At 43.8% G+C, this 19,465-nt stretch overlaps 1 protein-coding gene across 1 annotated transcript in view; it reads right to left on the bottom strand.

Moving 5' to 3' along the window:
- nAChRa1 (nicotinic acetylcholine receptor alpha1 subunit) overlaps positions 1 to 19,465 on the bottom strand; it is a 116,518-nt gene that overhangs the window by 77,253 nt on the left and 19,800 nt on the right. The window lies entirely within an intron of this gene.

The following is a 19,465-nucleotide window of genomic DNA, read 5'->3' as shown; positions in this document are numbered from 1 at the left end:
TCGAAACGTGTGTATGTATGTGTATATATATATATATATTGGAAAAAGGAAAGATAGATACGATAGATACGCTTCGATTCTTTCTTTCGACCATCTCCATCGTCCGTCTCAATTTTCCTCTCTTCCCTCCATAACCATCCATCACTTAGCGAGCTTTACGTACACCTCGTCTGGATAAACTGACGTTAAAACTCGTGGTTCCTATTATTATTTCTTATTACGTTCACGGCTCGTTTGGATCGATTTATCGAATTTTCTTTTTCTACGCGTAATCTTTTCGCGACTCTTTCGAAATCCTCCTCGAAAGTTTCGAGTTATCTTGGAGAGAGATAAGTTGGGCGGTTCCCTGATCAACAATCAGTTTGGAATTGAGAGGGGAGGGCGGTGGTGTCACACTCTCTTTACGCGTACGTGCGCACAAGACACGTGCTTGTCGGCGTCTCGATAATGCTTTGACGTCAACTTTTCAAGCGAATCACGAGGTAGCGAGGCGCGGTAAGTTGGTTGCCAGACGAAAGTCATTTACTAGCCGTGGAGAAGAGCGTAACCGCCCATAAAGGAGGGCTTCAACAGGGCATTGTTGTGTCGCTGAAAGGAAGGAGAGGGAGGAGGAGGAGGGGGTGGAGGAACCTCTTGAGGAACTTTTATCGCTTCGTTGCTGACCTACCTGCGGCCCATTATCAATGTACCACCACCACCTACATGCCCGGGAAAAGCTACTTTCCCGCATTATCCGGGGATTTACACTTCTCGCCGTTGATTCTGAATATAAACGAGACCGATTCCCACGCGGCCACCGCCGCGATACGTTTTCCATCGATCAGAGATTAAAATGTTAAACGCGAGGAATGGCATCCTCGATCAATGTAAGTAATTTCGTTAGTTGAAGAGAACTTTTTAGGAGATCGGATTTATTTATAATAATCGGCGAGGTAAAGAAAATATATGTATTTGTATATGTAAATGTTTCGTTCCAATTCCTCGCGTTTGAACAACATTTGAATAACTCGTTAAATTTGCGCGAAACGTAATCCATATACGAGGATTTGTGAAAATTTAAATTTAATTCGGATTTCACGGTCCTTTTTTACTTCTTTTTACGATGCATCGGTGCGCGTGTTCCTGTCCCGTTGTAAAAATAACAAACGCGTGTAAAAATTTCTTTCTCGTGCACCAATTATTACCACCACGTTACGTTACATTACGTTACGTTTGAGTTGGACGAGATAAATCTCGTTCGATATCGCCGGCCCCCGTGATTCCGTTAATCGAGGAAAATTAACGCAAAAAGTATCGCGTATTAACTATCGGCGCGCAAATGAAATTTATACATTCGAGAGGCGGAGGGGGATAAATATTGGCGGGGCACGGCCGGTTTCATTGATACCACGGCCGTAAAATTACAATCGAAACGCCCGTTGAAACTGCACATCCGCAAGAACTGTCCCCGTATTTACGATTTTATGGGCCGCGGTATATCGATTCGAGCTCGGTTGGAAATTCGCCCGATGCATCGGATCCGCCCGCTATTCTACTCTCCAATGCGCGAAAATTATGCGTTCGAGATACCGTTTTGTCCGCGCCGAACAACGTTTACGTCTGTTCGGTAAATAACTCTCGCCGAAATTAACAAACGTTCTATTCATAAAGATACATCAAAATACCATCGATGAAAAACGAGCAACACTTGGTCTCTTTCCATCCAAAATTGTCCATTTACCAATCTCTCTTTTTTTCTTTCTTCTTTTCTTTTCTTTTTTTTTCCAAGGGATTCGATTCGATTCGTTGATTTCTTGAGCGTGATATCCAGCGTATATATAAATAGGATAAAGGGGGGGGTTGGAAATTTACGAAATCGGGCATCGCGTTTAATCAACGCGTTTCTATTTTAAACGCCAAGCACGCGTGCTGACATTACGTATCAACGTTCCTGTCTGTTTGACTAATGCGTCGAAACGCGCCGATTTATTGATTTTCCCGCAGTCATTTGCATTTTGCGTGTCCGCGAAGCGACAGTAATTACGACGGTGGTACGTGCCCATCCACGGATGTAAAAGTGAAACGGATCCACGGATGTAAAAGCGATGCGGATAAAGTTATTGGGATATCGTTATTATCGGTATTTTCCATCGACCGAACGAAACGAGAAATAATAATTTAATATTCGTCAAATCTCGTCCGATGAATCGGCGTTCCGATCGCCGCTGAATCGGAAAACCCATCGAGCGGATAAAAAGGAAAGCGAGATGTCTCTTAATTACACGGATAACGATCGCAAGGGAAAAAGAAAAACAAGCCGATCCCTCCACGATCCACTCCTCGTTAACTCCTCGATAAATTCTTCCGCGCGCCGATCGAATTTTCGTCCGGACGAAAATCTTCTCAACTAAAAAAAAAAAAAAAAAAAAAAGGAAAATGCGAACGATTTAAAAAAAAAAAAAATTAGAACGTGGAAAATATCCGATATCGCGGAAATATATATATATATATATTTTTCACGACGAAACCGCACGACGAAAAAAGTCGATATATAGAAGAGAAGCCCCCTCCCCTAGGAAAAAGTTTCACCCCCAAGGTTTTTATCGGCGTGGGCCGGCCGATGGACCATTTCCCCGTATTAGAAAATGAAAAATGGCCGGTGGCCAAGACCGAGTCGGACCTCCCTTTATCGAGGCTGTGCCGTGATAACCCGACGTGCTCGTTATCAATCCCCTCTCCACCCCTTCTCAATTTAATTACCGAGAAATTCCTCGCGCCCCCTTCGTGCCCACACAACTTCTTCGCCCTCGATCGAAGATGCTTCTCGCGATGGACTTGCGTGGCTTCCAAGTTTATCGTCCCGTGTCAATCTCCTGGGACGATGAGGGTGCCTCGTATCGAGTCTCTCGATATATATATATATATATACACTTAGGGGAATTTAGCGGGGGATCGTTGTCATTACTCGATCCTCCGGCGACACATTCCGAGTGATTTATAACTCGGCGTCGAATATCGAAGCTGGTTGATAGAAATAATTTAGGACGCGGCCCAAGATTTTTCATCCCCATATCTGCTGGAAGAAATATTGTAAGGGAATTTGTATTGCTATACGTGAAGATCGATTAATTTTTCGAAAGGAATTGTCTTTCCTCCCGTGTATCTATAAATAAAATTGGAAAGAAAGATTAGGGAGGAAGTAGAGTAATCAACAAGGTTAAAGGATAGGGTGGTGGAGTCGATTTAGATATCGACCACGGAGTGCATAAGGAGCCAGGATGCAATGGAATCGATAATGAGGAATCGATCCATCAATCGGATCAGTCGAGTAGTGATTATCCCTTATATTATGGATACGAAATAATTATGAGGATTTGCTTCAGTTTATTCGGGAATGACGAATTAAAATAGAGGGAAAAGACATACGTCTCGATTCGTCGAATAAATAAAATCGATCAGGATTCGAGTTTATTGGCAATTCGTCACAGTTCGCCGAGTTCCTCGTCCGCGAAGGTCTCGTCGCGGATGACCGCCTTAATCGTTCTCCCTCCATTAATTTCGATTCCAAAATTCCTCCCCGTAACGGAATTCGAATATACACACAATTTGGAATACACACGTTTCGATCGATTACATCGTTTCGATACGTTCTTTTTTCCTCTTTTTCGTTCGAGGTAGAAGGATGGAATGTAATAACTCGGCGGATATTCGCCGCGTCACTCGTGAAATATTTTATAACCCGATCCGAACCGAGGATCTGGATGAAATATCTTCTGATTCGAGAGGGTCGCGAATAACGTTGCGCTTATTGAGAACGTACGAAAAAGTGCGAGAGAAAGAGAGAAAGAGAAGCGTGATTGAATAAAAACCGAGCGATAAAAGGAAAAAATGAAAAATGAAAGGGGAAACTGATTGAAGGAGAGGGATGTGAGTGTCGAGGCAGTAGCGGCAACAAGCAGCGACAACAACGGCTAGTTAAACGTCCGGTTTATTAGATTTAGACGGGGAAACTTTGCGTGCATTTATTGAAAGGGGAGACCAGGCAAGAAGGGTGGCAAGAGGGGAAGGAAGGAAGGAAGGCGGGATGAATGCACGTAGTCATCGTTCAGTGTCCCCGGCGCAGCTCGAGCGTTGCAACTGGGCTAATCGAATCTCGCGCCACGTACAGCCGCTAACTAAGCTTTTATACACACGTTCGGGTGGCGCATTAATTGGACCGTCTCTCTATTTCGTTTCACTCACCGGTCTGCCTATTAGCCGTGAAAAGCCGGCAAGAAAATAAACCGTCGCCTTAACGGGGTGGGGAAAAAAAGGGACGTGAAAAACTCGCGTTGCTTCCATTCTCTCTCTGAGAAAGAAAGAGAGAGAGTGAGGATCTTTGAATTTTCAACGAATTTCTCTTCGAAACTCCTCCGAAAATGATGTTTTTTTTTTTAAACGTCTGACACGCGGCCACGTAATCATCGAGGTTTCCAGGTGGTGTTACGATGGGCTATCGATTGTGAACGATTAACAAGCGAGGTTGGTAACGAAGAGGTTAAACAAGGGAGGCATTGAGGCGAGCTCTCTCTCTCTCTTCGTGACCACAGGACAACGAGGAGATCCCAGAGGTTAATTAAAACGACACGGATCGAAGCAAAAACCAAGGGTTCGAGTCTTTAGAAGTGTCGGTAGGGGATGTAAACGACAATGTAAAATCGACCCCTTCTTCCCATCTTCTCTTCGAACGTTTTTCAATGTGTTTTTTCAAAGGGAGATCCTTTTTTCTTTCTTTCTTTCTTTCTTCTTCTTCTTCTTTTTTTTTTTTTTTTTTACGCCTACGAGACGCGCGGGCTTAATTTAGAGCAGCTAGGCGGCTAGATTTACAGGGGGCAGTTTAGCTCCCTCGAGCTTTGCAGCAGGGTGTATGGATCGTGTACCGCTTGACGCGTGACAACGTAGGAGGATTGGAGGATTGCAACGGACAAAACGGCCTTCCATGTCCCGCCCGTGTCGTCGGTTGTCTATGACGTCTGTACACCGTGTTCCATAAACAAGGGGAGGGAATTTTTATTTCCTCAAGATTGATTATCCTTGTGGAAGGAAATTTTGGGCCAAATTTTGAGCGACGAATTCGTTTCATTTTCAGAGAGAGTATAGTCAATTTTACAGGAATAAAAGTAAAAATAGATATTGAAAAAAGTAACGTAGGATCGTTGCATCGATCTTCTCTCTGAAAATTCTTCTCCCTGAATTATCATTTTCCAACTCGCGAACGATACACACACGATGGACGAACGTGCGTGCGTTCCAGAGAAGTGAAGAGTGAATCGGAGGGAGGAAGAAAAAAATCAATCGTCTCTCCATCTGCATCCAACTCTGGCAAATTTTCGAGAAACGAAGCTTTTCGGACAAATCGGATAGGATGGATGCAACGCCATAGTTCGATCCGTACATACGATACGTGCATCGTTCGCGATCGATGATATTTCATGGACGAAAGCAAACTCTGGAAATTATATGGGCGGAAAAATATGATGACCGATCCATCCGTGCAACGTCGCCAATTAATCGACGAGGAGCCAAGTAATTCCAGTATTGAGATCGAACGCGCTATCGATCGAGGCTAGGAAAAATCGCGATTTTATTTATAAATCGTTCTTCTCGTTCTTCCTATCGTGATTTTTCGAAATCCTCTTTCGATTCGTATAGTAGAATTTTTGCAGCGCATATATATATATATATACAAAAGGGCGAACGAAAAAAATAGTAGGAAAACTTTGAAACAAATTTGAGATTAAGATGAACGAAGCGTAACGAAGTTGATACGTGTACGTGTGTGTGTGTGTGTACATCTTTCCCTTTTTCCCTCCCTCTCCTATGTTCTAATGAAAATGAGAACAGGGGGAAGCACTTTATATCTCCCACTTCATCATCATCAACGTAGTCGAATTTCGCAGTCGAGATGCAAATAGCTCGAGCCGTGCAAACAACAACAGGAACACGCGAACCTGGCACCGTTTCCCACTGCCTCGCATTTTCGTTCCTCCTAATGACCGACACTTTTTGCTCGCGTCTCGAAACGCGAGCCTTACTCGCAAAAAAAAAAAAAAGTCCCCCGAATTCTTGCATAAATTGTCGCGAACCAGCCAAACGGGGATTAATCCTCGGCCATTTTGGGAAGGAAAAAAAGTAGTAGGTGTTGGATGCTGGTTGGAAAAATATCCTGTTGTTTCCTCTGCGAAAATTTTCATTTCGTGAAACGACAGAAAAAGGACATTTTCCAAAACTGACTTACCCTAAATCTTACTTTTACTTATTAATATCGAATTATTAAAATCGATCAATTTGCAACGATATCTTGATCGAATAGAATAAAACTGACTTTACGTGAATGTGCGAAAATGCAGAGGAAATGTGGCGTTAACGGTTGCCATTTTCTCGGTCGAATTAAAAAAAAGGAGGACTCGAGGTGAAGAGGTGAACCGGTGAAAACGGTATTCGCGCGTCAAGTGTACGGATAATTCAATAATGGAAGGAGTGACGGAATGATAGAGAAAGAGAGAGAGAGAGGAGACATTTAGATGCAAACTGGAGAGAATAGCCGTGGGACGAACGAACAGCTCACAATGGAAAGCAATCCGACCACCGATCTACCGAGACCTACCGCCAACGACTATCTCAATCCATATGGATAAACTAATTCGTAACGTCGCTTTATATACGTACGATCCGCATCACAATGAGGGAAACCTCCTTCGGAGGGACGTCGATTCAACAGCGGCCGCAGTGGAAACCACCACTTTCGAGGCCGCACTCTCGAATAACCTCAACTCTGTTAAAACTCTTTACATCCCTTTTCCCTTAAGCTTTCTTCCCGAATTGTTTTTTAAGATTCAAAAAAAATTTTGAAACGTTTATATTCCTCGAGTTAAATTTAATATTTCTACTTTTCCTTTTTCTCTTCTTCTTCTTCCTTTCTTTCTTTTTTTAAATATACAACGTTACGTGTATAATACAAGCTTGCGATCGATCGTACACATCAAACGCATCTCCTGTCCGAGCTCGCCAACGTTCAATGTTCAACCCTCTCCACTGTCAAACGCAGGATATCGTCGCCGATTAACATTCCACGGCCGATATTCGACCACCCAACTTCTCTTCCCTCTCGAATTCATCCCTCCCTCCCTCGCCCCGTTATTACGCAGTTATTCAAAGTTTCGAGAAATTGAGAGAGGATGGAAAGAGGAGAAGGAGAGGGAAAAAAAATTGGAGACTCGAAGGAAGGGTGGCGGTCGGGCGTGACTCGAGGCCACGATAGGAATCGAAATTCGGTGCATGGGCGCGGGAGGGGAGGAAACGGTCCTTTTACTCGTGTTTATATGCGGCGCCACTGAAATATCGGCTTTGCAACTGACGCGCACCATATCCGGGGGAAGATATTTCAACGGCTCTCAACGTCTGCGCGCGTACACCGTCCAATGCGCCCCAATGTGCTTTGCCACAGGATTTTCACCCTTGTCAAACGTACGCCACAAGTGTATTTTCTATCTACGGATCTACTCTTTCGCTTCTTCTTTTTTTTTTTCCCTCTCCTCCATTCTCTCTCGTAGAAATAGTAAGCTCGTTCTCTTTTCCACGATTTCGATTTCGATTTCTCCAACAAACAACGAGGAAAAATGAGAATCGTTCGAATTGGAGATTGAAAATGCTTGAAAAAGAAAAAATCTCGACTCGATAGATGGATAGATTTAACACGAGAACCGATTCGAAACGCATTCGTCGATCCTCGATCCATAATGTACGCTTCGATCCCGATCCACATACACGCACGCATACAGTACGACAAAACTCGGAGAGAAATTGAATCAGGAAGAAAGAGCAAAGAGGAGGAAACACGGCGCGTTTACAGCATGGTGGATGAAGACTTTTCCTAATGAATTTTCCGGACCGGTTCGACTTCTTCGAACAAGGGGTTCGACCCATCGTTTCGGGTCCATCGCCTCATTAACCCAATTAAGCAGCGAAGCTCAATGACACGCGAGTTCTTTTCTCCCTTCTTTTCCCCTTCCCTTCCGCCCCTTTCTTTCTCTCTCTCTTCCTCTTTTTTTTTTATAACACGGCAAATTAACGACCGAGGCTGAAAACGTCCGTCGAACAAGCGGCCGATTTCAAAAGTCCCTGTCCCACTCGACCCTCGCGCTGGTATCAATGGATCGTCAACCAGTTCGACGCGCAACTCTGAAATCGTGCTGCATCTCTCTTTTCCACGGGAGAGAGAGAGAGAAAGAGGAGAGGAAAGGGAGAGGGAGCGACAAGTTAAGCGTGTTTCGAAAGGAAGGAAGAAGGCTGATATTCAGGCGTGTTTTTTAATTGAAAGTCACAAGCGCGGGAAATAGTTGTATCAAGGAGAACTTTCAAATGCAAAAATCTCGCGGCTTACGATTTTCACCGCGGTGAATCCTTTGCATTCTCCCCCGCGCGTTACGAAGAAGAAGAAGAAGAAGAAGAAACTCGCGCGAACTTGTTGGAAAGGAAGGAATTAACCGCGAGAATGAAAGCAACCCGGTTTCAAGAAAACCCAAGGGAAAGGGGGAAAAAAAAGAGACGATGCCTTTCGCGAAAGTAAAGTGAAAAGCGGGTGGAAAAAAGCATTGAGACTCCTTTCGCTCCTTTTTTTTTCTTTCCCTCCTCGAACGATTAATCTCGCGGTGAATAATTATTTTCCCGGTTATTCGAGAGTTTCAGCAACATCTATCCCTCCCCTTTTTTAATTTAATCGACGAAAATGTCGAAAGATATAAAAAGCGTCGATTATAAAATGTATATATATTTTAGTAATCGAGATTATATACTCTTTCATCGCGAAATTACTTAGAAGAAGAATCTTATTCCTCCTCTCTCTCTATCTTACACACATAGGAGAACGCGTTTGATCTGCTTTCCGCCCGTTTGACCCGTTTCGTCTAATCCGAGAGGGGGGAGGATCTTGTGTATTCGCAGCGTGTTCCAGGCGGGAAAGCAGGGAGGCAGGATTAAAAGATTACGAGGGGGAGGGGGAACGAGCTCGATGCCCGAAATCGGGAATAAATCTTAGAACGGTGGCCCATTCCGCAGACAGGCCGCAGCAACAATTAACAACTGTGCCGTGGCCGCTACCTTCCTACCTACGTGGCGCACGCTTGATCCGCTCGTCGTTGATTCCTCGCCCGATCGATACACTCCCCCTCCCCCTGTCGGTATTTTACTCTTTCCAGCGGACGCGAGTCTTAACGCGAGCTCAACCTATCGATAAATCCACCGCCACGGTGTTTACTAGCTGCAATCTACCGGGTGTCTCTCGCGAATATTTCTGTATCTTCCCTCTCTCTTTTTTTCTTTCTTCTTCTTCGTCTTTTTTTTCGCCGCGTGGAAGGATCGATAGAAAAATGGCGTTCAATCCGATCTTGATTTCGTGATACGCGTTATTTCAGTGTTTGCCGACCAAATTCTCTGTCCTCTGTCTTGTAATCCTTTACACTCGGAGTAACGGAGAACGTAAAGCGAACTACTGCGTTTAAGTGGAAACGGACCGGCTTTGGTCGGACAAGGCTTTCGCGTTTGTTTCTCTTCTTTCTTTTTTATTCTGTTCTTTCTTTTCCCTCTCTTTTTCTCCATCTTTATAATAATCGTTTTTTGAAAAGAATATTCTTTCTTCTCTACTTTTTCTAATAATCGTACAATTCTTTTCGAATCGAGGAAATAATGTTTCTTAATCCAAGCTATTATGGAGACACAGACAATCGAATCCCAAGAAAAAGGAAAAAGGAAATAGGAAAATTAAAGAAGACACCCTGTACACGTATACACGTATGGTATTCAACCTAGGAGAGCCAAACTCTTCTCTTTTTTTATCGGAGTTCAGTCAGTTGGTTCGGTCGAACTCTAATCACCAGAAAACGCTCTTACGGTTCGACCCTCGTGGAAAATCCCTTAGTTCGTCCCTCCTCCCATCAGAGAGCAGCTCGGCCCTGGTAATTTTCGGCCGTCGCGATAAATCCCCTTCCACGAGCTGGAGTCCATCTCCAAAGTTTTTCCTCCCTTCTCTTCCCTCCTCTATGCGCTTTCCATCGAAAGGAAATGCTACGCGATTCCAGATCGAAAGTTTAACGTTACTTCTCTGAGTCAAAGTTTGGACGGATGGGAATTACAGTGGCGTTGTTACCATATTCCAAGATATTTTTATCAAGAATTCTCTTTCTCTTCGAAACGATAAGCACACACTCCGTTTTACTACTTGCTGCTAAATTACGTCCTCTTTTTCAATTTTTATGCTTACTTCATGATCGAACATTCTCTCTTCCATTCAACTTCAATTCGCAAATATTCGCAACGAAATGGCCGCGATGCAATCGCAACGATGCGAAACAAACATGAAGTAATTGACTCGAGGGATCGAAAGAGGTGTACAGGACGGCGTTGATAAATTTTCTCGCGGTCAAAAAAGAAAAAAAAAAAAAAAAAAGGAAAATATATTATACACGCGTTACCCTCTCGAGTCGGAAGGAACGTTTATTAACGACAAGAGTTGGGAAGCAGGAATCGCGGCGGCCACGGTAATCGCGTTCAGTGATTTACAATCATGGCCGTCACTTCAGGTGGCAATAACGGGCGGCGCATTGAAATATTGCTCGTTATCGACGAGACAGTGTAATATCGTCCAACTATTACGACCGACTCGTCATTAGTCGCCGATTCACCGCCCGATTTATCGCCGCTACCCGCGTCGATTACGATATTTTCTCCACGTCTGGGGCCCCCGCCACGCATTCTTTTTTAACATTCGTTTTTCGTATGCAAAATTTTCGAAGCTACGAGGAACAAATACGAGGGAAATTTCTTGAAAATTTTCGTCCTCTCCAGTTTTCGGCCTTCGTGTGCGCAGTGAATAGGATGAACGTAAGAGCACGTAAAGCGAAAGAATGAGAAAATGGGTGGAGAGAGAGAGGAAAGAGGGGGGGAAGAGGGGGGGATGGGTCGTATAAAGCAACCTTTTTCGGCAGGTTACTCACGTAACCGACCGTTATTTATAACTGGAACACCGCACAGTGACGCGAACCCTGGGCAATTTGGCTTCAAGAAGACGTACGATCCCGGGACGGAGGATCTCTGAATCACCTTGGCTGCTTGCGTAACGAGGCCTCGTAAAAAATAAGGGAGGATCGGAGATGGATTCGTAGAAACGTATTATTCAACGGGACGCGTTGAATAATTACGCGGCGCGACGTGTCTCCAGTAGCGCGACTCAACGATTATAAAGACGAACCCTTTCGTGAGCGAGTTGAATTTCAGATCCAAGGAGTATCGAAATTTTTCTTTTTTTTTTTCTCATCCTGAAGATTGGAAACGAGTGGAAATAATTTTATTATCGACTCGAATTTTTGGATAAAAAAAGAAAGAAAAGGAAAACTATGCGGATCAAGCAACGAAAGAGAGAAGGGATTTTAACATTTTTTTAAGCCCAACGTCTCATCGTGCCTTACGATTCCAATTCCACGACAAATGGAATTTGATAAGCGTAATCGATTTCTCAACCAAGATATTATCGTTCGAAGAAATCTGGGGGGAGGAAGAACAAAAAGAGAGAAAGAGAGAGAGTAAAAAAAGGATCTCGAAGGGAAAGTTTCGATCGAACTCCTCCTCGATTAGACTTTGCGTGCACGCATGCGGAGAGGAAAACGCGTTTAATTCGATCCAAAAGTTTAAACACACCCTCCCAATGTTTGATAACGGTGCATTAATATTAATTAAAGGATTAACATTAAAACTAAATATTCATGGCGCGGAGGGGGTTAATCTGTTTACTTTGTAAATGGGCCATACCCCGGTGAAAGTAATGATTTCCTCGATTAGGATGCAAATTAATGGCTTCCCGGGGAAATCCTTCGCGCGAACATTTTCCACTGTGCCGCGGAAAATAACAAGCGGAACGGAATTTCGTATCTCCGTGTTCCCAGCTACGCGGTTCGTCGACCCGCGCTTTCGCAAAACACGCACAACCCTCTCCTCTCTTTCCCTTCCCTCTTCTTCCCCCGATTTTTCCCGCCGGATAAGTTACAAGAAGAAAAAAAAACGCTCGTCGATGTTCTCCCCCCTCTCCCTGAATGGAGCACAAATCTCGAATAATAGACGAAACGGAATTGGAAATTGTTCGTCTATTTTTTTGTTTTTGTTTTGTTTTTTCCCATCACGTGTCGAATTTCGAATCGACAGGATTCGCCACGTGTTTCCTCATCGTCCGTTTCCGCTTTCCATTAAACGCAATCGCGTTCGAGCTCGAGAGACGACTCGTGATTTTCATCCCTTTCTTTATTATCGTCTCTTGATCTGTCCAATTAATAAGAGTAACGCAGTGAAATAATTCGTGAAATGTTGTTCCAGTCTGTTCCTCGACGGTTGTCCTTTTGTTTCTTTATTGGGAAGCTTGAATGAAAATCAATTTTTCCAGTCAAGACACTTTCGTCTTCTGTTCTCGAGTCGGCAAAAAACTTCGTCGAGCGCGAAGGGAACACGAAACGTCCCTTTCTTTCCCTCCTCCTCGCGTAAATTACAGGTTATTCCTTTATCTATCTCCTATCTATGGGAGGATATCCGTTACGCACGTTGTTTGTGAATAGCGTTCCTGTCGTCGCGTTATCGCGAGACGAACGATGGTTCGATGAACGAGAAATGAAATCAAAAAAGAAGAAAAAAGAAGAAGAAAAGGGAAAACTCTATTCAAAGCTCTGTATTCGTTGTCTCTTTTATTGCAACGGAAATGGACGATTAAACTTTTCGAGGCGACGATGACGATGGGATGGGATGAGGAGGGGAGGGGAGAGGGAAAAGAGAGAGAGAGAATATCGATCCCGCTTTTTCGACGACACGAAAATAAATTCGATTCCGTTGAATAATAAAATTTCTCTCTCGATGGGGAAAGGATCACGTGACGATGGAAATTATCGCTGGTTAATTAACCAGGTACGATCATACAGATACGGATGCAAGGGAAAAAAATTTGTACACTAATTTTTAATATCAATTTCTACCTGATCGAGTATTTGATTATATCACGGGACTTTCGATCTCTTCGAAACTTATTCTTCCACAACTTTTAACGAGTTTCCAAACTTTCGGACGGCCAACCATTTTATCGGCCCGATATATCACAAAGTTCACGCGTTTACGTTAGACCGAGGATTCGCGTTTAATCGGTTGAAACACAGTTTAAATCGAGGATCGTAAATATAGATAGGAGAAAAGAGAGAGAGAGAGAGAGAGAGAGGCAAGCTAAGCGAATCTAATTAATTTCCAATAAATTAAATAACTGCAAATCCTGCCGCGTGTTACATATCCATGAACCCCCTCCTCTCCCCTCAAGTATCGCGAATCGGTAAATGGAAATGATAGATGAGCCAGGCAGAATTTCGCGCGCGATACAACCCGAATTTCTTTTTTTAGGACAGCGGCTGTATCGATTAAAGCCAGGAGAAAATGAAACCAACGTTCCCACTGTTCCGGAATCCCTTCTATATTACCCCTATATAAATTAACGCGGCACATCCCTCTAGAAATTAATCCAAATTTATCGAATACCAACCAACGCCTCGCCCCCTTCACGTTCCTCCGCCCGATAATCCTGAATCGGTTCGCCTCCCCATATTTTTCTCCAATATCCATTTCTCGAAGAAGACTCGAACAAGGATTGACTTGCTTAATTATCATTATCATCACAGCAACATCCAGTATCTACAGCTTCATCCAACATTTCATCTGTCATTGTTTTTTCCTTTTTCTCTTTCTTTTTAATTGACTCGCTTAATTATCATCACAGCGATATTCAGTATCTACAGCTTCATTTCATCTGTCATTGTTTTTTTCTTTTTCTCTTTTTTTTAATTGACTTGCTTAATTATCATCACAGCGATATTCAGTATCTACAGCTTCATTTCACCTGTCATTGTTTTTTTTCTTTTCCTCTTTTTTTTTAAGGAGAAACCGCCATACATGGAGAATAATCTTATATATATTTATGTATAATATACGGAACGTAAATAGACGGAAGTCGATCGAGAAATACGAGCATCGTGCAACGAAAAACGAATGAGTCGCTGTTTGCTCGCTAATAAGTATCCGTGGACGGCCGCGTTCTCTTCGTGTCAATTTACCCCCACGGCGTTGCGTGGAACGAGGGTGCACGTACACGTATATATATATATACACACGCCGGGGCAAAACGCGCGAGCGTGTGGCAGTTACGTGCACCTCTGTGCTCCACTTGCAGCGATAGAAATTATGCAAAGCGGCGGAGCCCGAGAGAGAGAGAGAGAGAGAGAGAATGGGGTCTGCCTTGGAAACAGGTGAAAAAAAAAGAAAAAGGAAAGAGAAAAAAAGGAGGAGAAACCGTGGGAGAAATGGAGAAAGAGCTCGACAAACTTGTGCGAAAAAAAAAGTGGCTCCACGCGGCAACAACCCGGCTCCGGAAATTTTGTAATTTAAGTAGGCGCTCCGTTTGGAAAATTTTCGAGGGTGAAGAGGAAATCGATGGAGAAGAATACTTTCGAAAGGTAAAAATTTTCCTCGATCGATTGTGAATTTAACGATCGATCGATATCGATTAATCGAGATCGAAAAGAAGCGTTATTTACTTTATTACACGTAACATCACAATGTCTAGACAGATTCCGTTGTTGTTGCTCGGCGATTAATTAAGGTGATCAGAGCGAGGGCGGTGTCGCGCTCTATTTTAATCAAAGCGTCAAAAGGTCAAGCATCGTCGTTGCAAAGTGGCCGCTTTATTAATTTGCTCCGCGCCATTCGAACACCAAACACACCACACACACGGCTCCTTCCTCCGTGGTTTTTTTCCTTTTCACCTGGCTCCCTCCTTAAATAATTCAACGGGATCTCCGTCGAATCGACCTGTGTCGCCGCGCGTCTATTTAGGCCAAACTTGCCCAACTTCGACGACGTATCTCCAAGACGTATCTCTTCGATTATTCACTCGCCCCCTCTCCGCAAACTTTCGTCCGCAAACTTTTCCCTAATTCCGAGAAATGAGAGAATCGAATCCACAAGGAGAAAAGAGGAGAGAGAGAACGAATGATACACAACGGATCGATACTTATTTTTATTTTAATTTTTCGAGATCGTCACCCCTTCTATTCTAAACGCCATGTCAAATAAAGTGAACCGGCGACAGTATATAAAATATAAACACGAATTCGTAGACAAACAAACGGGGGGAGAATAAACAACATCGAGAGAATGTAAATAATGTAAAACGAAGATTGAACGGGTGGTCGGGGAAATTCGAGCGGTCGCTCGAAAGGAAATTTACTCGCTCAAAGAGCTCTTCCTCCTTTCACCCAATGCGAATTCTTCTCCCTCTCTCCCTCCACCCTCGTTGACCAAGTCAACAACTCGTAACAAGTCGCTCCGTAATAAATCGTCGCCCCGATTGTCGCGCATAAAAGTTCGCCGACTAACAATGACGCGAGTTTAATATAATATTAAATTTAGGATACCCTCCCTCTTCCGCTAACCGCGTAAAAGCAAACTAAATTACGCAAACTAAATCTGTCGCTCGAGGGCTGTAAAGTATGTACGTATACATATATATACATTTGTATGTATTATATGTATATACTGTACTATACTCAATATATAGAGGGGCAACGTCGCTATAAATGGCGGCGAGAGGAAAATTCTTGATGGGTATACTTAACTCGTAACGCCATTCAACCCACCCCCGTTGAAAATTATTTTCAGCGACCAACCATTTCTCTCGCGTGAACGGAGAGAAATGCACCAAGCTTTCCATACGATAGGATATGCATACTTGAAATTTCTAATTCCACGGATTAACAGGGGGTGAAAAAATTATTCTTTCGTTCGAGGTACAGCGGATAATGTAATTGAACAATCGCTAATTCCCACAGCGAAAAGAATTTCATGAGTAATATACTTCTTCTCGATTGTGAAACAGTGTTTTTACGGACAAAGGTTTTAAGACAGAAAACATCTATGGATACCTTGTGCAATTGTTAATTGATCGATGAAGCGGCGAAGGATCAGCCCTTGATTCGTTTCAACTCCGTAGACGTCGTTAAAGAGCGTTAAAGGCGGTTATCCGGCATTTCTATGGGGAAAAAATCGACGATACTTGGGATACATGGACCGATATATATATTTTTACCGTGGCCGATAACCCGGTATCGAACGATAACCTCGATGGAGATGTGTTTACCACCGTGGAGGGAATTTTTATTTTATCGATAATAAAAATTCTCGTCTCGGCGGGGGTCACGAGGAAGTGCGTGAGGAGGAAATTGCGAAGCGATAGATAGAGACGAGAATGGTGATCGAGCAAGAGGAAGAACGCATGGATCCTTAAAGGGAGAGAGAGAGAGAGAGAAAATCCGTGAAAAATATTTTTTCGCCCGTCGAGACAAACTTTTAGCAAACTGAAAACGTGTTAACGTGTTTTCCATCGTCTGAAAGCGGTTGCAATCCCAACGTTTCCTCGACGATTGTGCAACGCTTTTTAACGCGTGTTTTTCATTCGTACTATGACTTTTCCCGTCTTCTTTCCGCGTCGCATTCGACTCGAAACAACAACCGGTTCGCGGCACGAAGAGTTTTCCATATCCGTCTCGAATTTTGGATACGATTTTTAATCCTATACGAATATATATATACATCGCGTGGAATGATTTCGCGAGATGAATTTCTCGATTATTTCGCGGGGAAGTTGATCGAGGGGGAAGGGACTCGCAACTTCTTGCCAAGAATTTCATTTTAAACTTGTCGACTTGGGAAACAAGGAACGGCAGAGATCGATGACCGGAAGAAGAGCGCTTCATCCATCTCGTGGATGAAATTTTTATCCAACGATTAATTCGAAAGAAGAAACTCGAGGAAGAAAAAATTAGCCGGTTAAAAAAGCCAATTCTCGAGAAAGATCGTACGATCGTCATCTCAAATATATATGTCTAACGTATGTATATTTCCGATTGTCTTAAAACGTTTCGATGGAATAGTCGAGAGTCATGAATATATATCGATAGAAGCTCTGATAAAACACGTACGGGATATCAGCAAGAAGCTATTTCACCTATCGAATAACCTATTTCGCGATAACCACACGCCATCACCGTCGACGTCGACCATGCTTCTTCCATTTCACGATTTTCCACAAACGATCCTAACCTCTCTAAATCGTATTTAATCCAACGAGATACCCATACGCGATTACGCGCCACCCTTTCGCGCTTTAAATTGCGCATTTTCTTTTCTCGAAAACTCGAATCGAATCGAAACGCGTTTAAAGGTTGATTCGATTCGATTCGGTGAAAGGCGAGGATACAACGGAAAGGTTAGAAGAGGTGCGAACGTTCATAGGTATCGAACAGGGGTAGGGAGAGATCTGGAATGGACACGGAAATTGTAGGCGGTGTTCGAAACCGTCGATATCGTCCCGATATAACCACATATACGCCCCATCGGGAAGTCTCGAGTAAACGGATGATGTAAACGTGGAATATCGGTTGCCCTGCTAATCAAGTTCTACGTCTAAGGCTTACTGTTAATATTGATGCTCGAGATTAGCGAAACGCTTCGAGATCTCATTCACCCTTCTACACCCCTATTTCCTTCGTGTTAACCGTTTGGGGTGAAATAAACGATCGAAGGAGGGGGAGGAACGTTCCTCGATTGGAAAATATTTCAATGTTATACGTACACGTATATATTCGAAAGAATTAGATATCTCTCGAGATATTCTTCTTCTTCTTCTTCTACTTTCGCGAATATCTTTTCCCCGACAACTTTTTACACTTGTCACAAACTTTTCCCCTTCGTCTAGATCTTGGACGACGTTCTTTTGGCGCACATCGTCTACCACGCTTCGCTCCTGACCCCAACCAAACAACGGACAATTCGAGATTAACTTTGCCCATTACGAACGGCCACAGAGCTATTTCCACTCAAGTTCGAAAGGACTTTGCAAACGACATCGCTTCCCCGCCCAGTGAACCGAGAAAGCAGCCTAACGTGGCCCGCTAATACGGTTCGATTGCAGCCATAAAATGATGATAGCCTCCGAATTATCGTTTTCCAAATTAATTTCCCGCCTCCGAATTTTCCAACATTTGTCTCTTTCCTTCGAAATCGATTATTCAGGGATCGATTATTTGCTATCCTGTTGTACAATATATCTCGAAAATTTCCAACCAACCTTTCCCCACTTTTCTTGGAATAAAAACCCAATGGTTAAATATTATTCGAGCAGAAGCTGCGCCATCGTGGAATCCAAGTTTCATTAGGAAGAGATAAAAGCTCGGACCGTTAGCCGCAGCTGTGATCGACTTCGATTTACAACGATTCGAGGAGAGGAAGAAAAAAAGGATGGCGGGAAGAAAAAAGAGAGAGAGAGAGAGAGGGGAAAACGTACGTCCTGGTACGTTTTATACGTTTCAACTCTCTCTCTCTCTCTCTCTCTCTCTCTATGCAGTCGACGCGTGCATGCAACGTACGCGAGTCGAAATCGATTAATGCGAAATTAGGACGAAAAGTCAAGTCCTCCGCCGGATGAAATGTCGCACCCTGCCCTCTCTCCTGCCTTCCCGTCATATTTGTACGGGGACGATTTTCACGCGCCTTCTCCGCGAATCGGGTCACGTTGCACGCTCCACCTTTCCAAAACCGAGTCTGCCTCTCCACTACGAGATTACTTCGAAATTATCGAATAAAAATCCAGTCGATCGAGTCGATCTTCAAGAATCTTCAAGAAGTCGAATACCAAGCGCGTATTCGTTCCTTCCTCCCCCTTTTCTTCCCCGCGAGACAAAGATCCACGACATAGGGATCTGAATAACGACGATAACGGTGGAAAATATGGCGAGGAGAAAGATTCGATGAGAATCGTTCCCCTCGAATGAGGAGGGTGAGAGATGAGGGGGAGCAAGTGCGAACTCGCGGAGGAAAAAACGAAGAGAGGAGGGGTGCGGCGACGACGGTCGATAAAACTTTCACGGCGCGTCAATGGCGTCTTCGCGGCGCACTTTTGTGTCGAGTTTTCAAGCGGGGCGAAACGAGTGGTGATGCGTGTCACTGGGTCACCTGTGACGATAATGGGGAAAGGCCCCGGCGTTTCCTTCCTCCCCCCGTCCTCACGCGTCAATTCGAAAACCTGACGCTTTGAAACCGCGCGAAATAATCCAACGCGGCGGCGCGATTATAATCTTTCGTTATTAATTCGTCCCCGTTTCCACGTTCTCAATTATAATTCGCGGATAATTCAATTACGATACCTTTCATACCGGCTAATTGCAAGTTATTCGCCGTACTAATTTCCACTGATTCACCGCCCCCAATCCCTTAATGCGTTCCCCGAGAGAGAGAGGGAGAGGGAGAGAAAAGGCAAAAGCGAGGAAGAGGGAGGATGAAACTTTATGCTCGGCCGAGCCGGGATCTGGACAATGGCCTG

Source organism: Apis mellifera, linkage group LG9 (assembly GCF_003254395.2).
Source record: "Apis mellifera strain DH4 linkage group LG9, Amel_HAv3.1, whole genome shotgun sequence".
Lineage (NCBI taxonomy): Eukaryota > Metazoa > Arthropoda > Insecta > Hymenoptera > Apidae > Apis > Apis mellifera.
This window is presented reverse-complemented; position numbering and strand designations above follow the sequence as displayed.